At 41.4% G+C, this 5,922-nt stretch overlaps 1 non-coding gene across 1 annotated transcript; it reads right to left on the bottom strand.

The window, feature by feature from the left end:
• Positions 1–3,385: 3,385 nt before the first annotated feature.
• trnas-uga lies at positions 3,386–3,467 on the bottom strand. The gene has a single exon. It is a non-coding gene; the product is annotated as a tRNA-Ser (tRNA).
• Positions 3,468–5,922: the final 2,455 nt, after the last annotated feature.

Below are 5,922 nucleotides of genomic sequence, written 5' to 3'. Positions count from 1 at the left end.
CGCGTGTGTGTGTGTGTGCGCACTGTGCATTTGCGAGCTTGAAAATGTGTGTGTTTACCTGAAGTGTGACTGCATTTAACGTGTCAAATTGAGGAAAAACAACCAATTGCCTCTTAGCACACATTTTATTGACCAGTGGAGCACACACACATTTACACACACACACACACTGCAGGCATATCGACTGGTTGAAGGGAGAAACGGGTTTAAGGCAATTAGAGTAGTGTACTTTCCACCAGAAACCCACTATGATCTTTTCCACTGCAGTTAGCCAAATACTCCTTAAGTGTGACTAATATTACAGCAGTGGAAGAAAGTAAAAGAAGACACTTTGCTGAACCCAGATGCTGTAACCTCATTATTAAGGCTACTCTGCAACACACAGAGAATGTAACAGCTACAACTTTTTTCTATCATATCATGTCTAGTATAAAGCACTTTTTTTGCATTGGTATATGTGTGCAGTATGTGTCACGCTGGTTGTACCACTTCAGACAGTTGCTTGGCAGTTGTGAAGGACCAGTGTGAAAACTTTGCATCACACTACTTTTCCGTCTTTGTTTTTTTTACATGATGAAAATCTAAGCTACATCAGCAACCTCTCGCTCCCAAGCACTGTATTCAAGACTGACTGGGAACAGAGATCAATACATCTGACTTGAAACCAATAACTAATAACTGAAGACCAGCAAGACCAAATATCAGTGTATTACAACTGTATTTAAATGTTTCCTTTGTCAAATAATAGAGTTATAGCTCCATGCTGTATTATGGAAACACAAAAAACTGATCATTGACTGTGTTCAAAGCTCCGTTTGTGCTTTTTGCTGACAACTGAATCTGGAGGTCATTCAGGAGGGGCTAACAATAGATCCAATTCTCCACTATATCAAAAGGACTCAGCTAAGGTGGTTCAGACATCTGACAAGGATGCCTCCGGGACGCTTCCTTGGAAGGCTGTTTTAGAAATGTCGTGCCAGGAGGAGCCAGACCCAGGACCTGCTGGATAGATTACATCCATCCGTCCATCCATCCTGCTCTGGAAAAACAGGATGGATGGACGGACGGATGGACGGATGGATGGATAGATGTGGAAACACTACTGTAGATTTAACTCAGCGTAACGACAATTTAAAGGAGCATTGCACCCCTTTCTGTTTTAAAACACCTGATTGAATTAAGTTAACAAGAAGGCAGATTTAGTTCTTTCTAATCTAGTGGAAAATATTTCAACTAAGTGTCATTTTTGAACCCTTTAAAGTCCCAGAGGTCTCACAATTGAGTGACATTGCCTGTCTAATAAGCCACTTTTAACTCTTGGTTTCCGGTGTTACTCGTAATGTTCCAAGCATCCACAATTCAACTACTTGGGGAAAGCCATCGAGCACTGCGGAGGGAAACACAAGCACTATCCTCTTCCTATTTGAGTTTCAAGGCCAAATCTATATTTTCATAGAGATCACGTACCAGTCACAGGTCACAGGTTGAAAGCTTATAGAAGGCCAGTCTCATCACCGATGGTGCTAATATTACATAACCAATACCCTGAGCAATAAAAATCAGCATAAAGATCTGTCTTGTTGCCTGTTTAAGGAGCTGTTTTTGAAATGCAGCTTTTGATTTCAAGACTTTGTGCGATTCAGCTGATATTAAGTCTGATCTGCCTTCAAAGAGGAGAACGAGTATGAGTAAGTATTAAACAATGTTCTGCTGAGAACAGGAGTTTTAGCACAAAGCAAAGATGCATCCAAGTTATGTGATCGAGGAAAAAGGACTGTGGTGGCTACTGAGGCCTGCAGTACTTGACCTTCACTCCCTTAGAAAGTCCTCCTAAGACCCGAACTCTTCCATGGCATGCACTTTTAATTTCTCTTTGATATTTGGGCATATTGGGACCTCATAAATGTAAAAACAAAGAATTGCCAGATTTTTTATTTTTTTACCTGATTTTTGTTTCTGACAAAAATAAGATCCACATATGAGGACATTCGTTTTAAATTTTGATAGAACAGTGACAGTAAAATGTCCTTGTAAGTAGATATCAGGCCCTTGTAGAGAAAAAAATAGTGTTTTTAGGTCTAGACAACTCAAAATGTGATGTCCACATATGTGGACGCCAGGTCCTAGGAGTTTAATCTACTTCTTAATACTTAATCTGTAGCATAAATACACCAAATACTTCTCTGATTTGGTTCCTGACCATATGTTAATGCTGCAAATATCACCGCCAACAAGTCACTACAAGTCCATTAATTTCCAGTTGAGCTGAGCGACTGAAGCGTGCAAGGTCAGGAGGTTAACAAGCTTGTCAACAGAGAAAAGTTTTGTAGTCTCTGGGCCTCAGCCAGCCAGATTTCCACGCTCTGTTGTTTCTGTCACTTGATTTTAGAAATAATAGTTCTGCCTGTCTGGGTTATACAGTTAATGTTCCCCATTGTGCGTATCCACACAACATTATGACACTTAGTCTTTTACAGCTTGCTCATGAAAAGCACTGAAAAAACCCACTGAACTGTACTAGACCATCAGAGCCTCTCATACCAGCTCCATCTGGTCAGAAAAGAGTAGCCCATCAATCAGGTTGCTGACATTATGGACGTGAGGTAAGGACACAAACTTATCAAAGAGGGGTCCGTGATCAAATACAGAACTATTTGGGGCGCTCGACGTAAAGTGGTCTGGGAGCTCTTCACCTGGAGAGCAGCAAGTGGTACACAATCATTCTCTTCCTCTTTCATTTTCATCTCTCCATCTGTCAGCACGTTCAAGTAGATTTCTATTACTCAACAATGGTCGCTGCTCAGTTAGAAACACTCTGCGAGGAAGGGAGGGAGAGAAGGACACGGAGGCAGTCATAGACAGCAACAAATACAAGTGCTTGCTGCTGTAATCCTATCAGGCAGGGCATGTTGGCTTTATGCAGCGTTTGAGAGGTCAACATGAACTGCATGGACATGATGGAGAGAGGGGGGAATGCTTAGAGGAGCTCCTCAGATTCAAATGGTCAACAACAAGTACGCTCACTGAGCATCACACATCCATGGACATTGTTTGCTGTGCTAGATGTGGTCGTCCCGTCACGGTTAGCCTTTAAAAAGGAACCCTTCTATGTCTAAATGTGGACAAATTGTGCAGTCTTTAACTGCTTTTTGGACTTTGAAATGCAGCTACCTGAAATGCAAATACCTGAACATTGTAACCTTTTTAACAGTGTGTTCAGAATATATATGTGAAGGTTCTCAGTCATCCAGGTCATTTTAGTCTAAGGAGCTTGGGGAAAAAAGCATCCAGACGCTTTTCTTTACAAGCTCCTTAGACTGAGCTCAGAATACTTTAATACATAAGGAAACTATGTGTGTTACAGTTGCTCCAATGAGGATGCTAACGCTGTGAGCAGGATTTGAACCTGCGTGGGGAAACCCCATTGGATTTCAAGTCCAACGCCTTAACCTCTCGGCCATCACAGCTGGGCGTCCGACCTGCTGAGCACGTTCCTGTTGATTAGAGGTAAAAATGTTAGTGCTGATTAAAGTGATCCAAGAGAGAATATTTAGCAGAGATGTAGCTCACAACTAGCCACTATTTTAACTTTACTGACATTAAGCACTGCTCAAACAATTAAAGAAACACTTTGAAAACATGCAAGATCTTAATAACAAATAAAAACATCTATGTGTACTCATATAGTGTCCCCAGTGTGTTAGTGACAAAAGGATACCACATTGTCAGATGGAAATGAATGAGGGCTGAATTCACTGTGGAAAATAATCCTAATCATGCTGCAGGGTTGATTTTTTTTGGACAAAAGTCACGTCACAAAGTCTGTTTGTGATTGTTTGGCCAGTTAAATTCACACCAGTGTCCTGCTGAAGGTCATTTTATAGTTCTGGCAGTGCTCATTCACCCATCACACTGCTTGCACAAAGAAGCAGATGCTGTTCTGGCTGATGGGTTGAGGACCTTCTACAGCCCTGTCCAGCTCTCCTACAGTAACTCCCTGTGTTTTGGAATCTCCTCCATCCTCTCAAGACTGTGCTCTCAAGACAGAAAGCCTTCTAGTAACGACATATATTGATGTGCCATCCTGGAGGAGTTGGAGTACTGTGCAACCTCTGTAGGGTCCAGATATGGACTCATGCTACCAGTAGTCACACTGACCCTCACAAATGCAAAACTAGTGAAAGAACTGTTGGAGAAGATGAGGAGGGAAACATATCAGTGTTCTTCACCTGTGAAACCATTCCTGTTTTGGTGCTTGTCCCATTGTTGCCCCTCTAGTGCACCTGTTGTTAATTTCATTAACACCAAAGCAGCTGGAACTGATTAACATCCCCCTCGACTACTTAACTGAGCAGATCAATATCCCTACTTGTCTGCGTACTCCAAGTACAGAGACAAGTATTACTGAATTAACAAAGTATTACTGAATTAACAAAAAAAATATATATATGAGTAACATCTATGAGTAGCACAGTGATATTAATACCTCCAGGGCTGGGTCCACATCTGCTTGCTGTCTGAAGAGTTTCCAGGTGTATCGAGGACAAAGTTATATAACTCTTTTCAAACAAATTTGGATATAAAGGATGTCCTTTCACCAAATGAAACGGACTGCTTTTTAGATACAGCTTTTCTAGTCTTTCCAACCACTCTAAGCACTTAACACTACAAACCACATTCATACACCAGTTTATTTTATGCACTTAAGCCTAAAGCCAATTGAGAAATGCCAATTAATCTAACATGCATATGTTTAGACTGTGGGAGGAAACCCTCTCAGTCACTAACCTGAACGATCTAACACAGAACTGCTGTATGTCCAAATCTTATGTTGTTTAATCTTCTCATCCCCGCTGATGTCATCAGTGCAGGACTTGTGGGCGTGCCCTCAAATAGCAGTCTGTACCACTGCAGTGACATTAGCGTCTAATGGTGTAACTACTTGTGGTAGTTTGTGTTGCTGTATTGTTGAACTCCTGCGGTGAATGCTCACGCATTTGTCACATCTGATAGAAGCACTGCAGGTTCAAATCCCACGTGGTGATGTAAAGCTTCCTTCTTGGCTAATGTTAACAGCTGTAGCAACATCAATATAAGCAAGAAAAAACAAAACAGCTCAGAAACAAGCAATAAGCCGACTGCAAAGTGTCACATCACCTTTTTCTTTTCTGTGTCTGAAAAGCTTTTCTCCAAACTGACAGAAACCGTAGAGGTTACAATTTTATTATTAATCCTTTATTTATCCAGGTAAAAGTCTTATTTCCAAGAGAAACCTGGCACCGACAATGCAGTTAATGAGTATGTCAATATTATACTGTATTATTAAGTTGCATTAAAGATATGGTACTGGGATGGTGGCATTAACAAACAGACAGAAGGAGGAGCTAGGGCGGCAGAGGTGAATATGTGAAGGTTTTTATTGGGAATGACCAGAATGGACAAGATTAGAAATGACTAGATTGGAGGGACAGCTCAGGATGAGTGATCTGGAGATAAAGTTTGAGAGGCAAGGCTGAGATGGTTTCTGGGGGTGGCTGTGGCCCAGAAGGTAGAGCAGGTCATCTACTAATCGGAAAATTGGTGATCCCCTGGCCGCTGCAGTCTGTGTGCCGAAGTATTCTTGGGCAAGAACCCTGAAGGACTCTTAAAGCGTTCATGGGAGTACAAATATGTGTGAATGGTAGATAGAAAGCATTTGGAAGTCTAAAATGTGCTTGAATAAAAGTGTGTAAATGAATGAATGAGACATGTTGCATAAAGTGTTTTTAGTACTCAAGTAGAGTAGGAAAGCACTATATACGCACCACCCCATTTACCATGATGTGGACATGTGCTGAAGCGGGATAGTGGATATATGAGGCAAAGTATGCTGAAGATGGAAGTGCCCAGGGAGGAGGAAAAGAGGAAAACCACAGTGAAGGA

Source organism: Haplochromis burtoni, unplaced genomic scaffold (assembly GCF_018398535.1).
Source record: "Haplochromis burtoni strain Fernald_Lab_line unplaced genomic scaffold, NCSU_Asbu1 Contig_253, whole genome shotgun sequence".
Taxonomy (NCBI): Eukaryota; Metazoa; Chordata; class Actinopteri; order Cichliformes; family Cichlidae; genus Haplochromis; species Haplochromis burtoni.
Note: the sequence above shows the minus strand (reverse complement) of the source record. Positions and strands in the feature narration are given on the sequence as shown.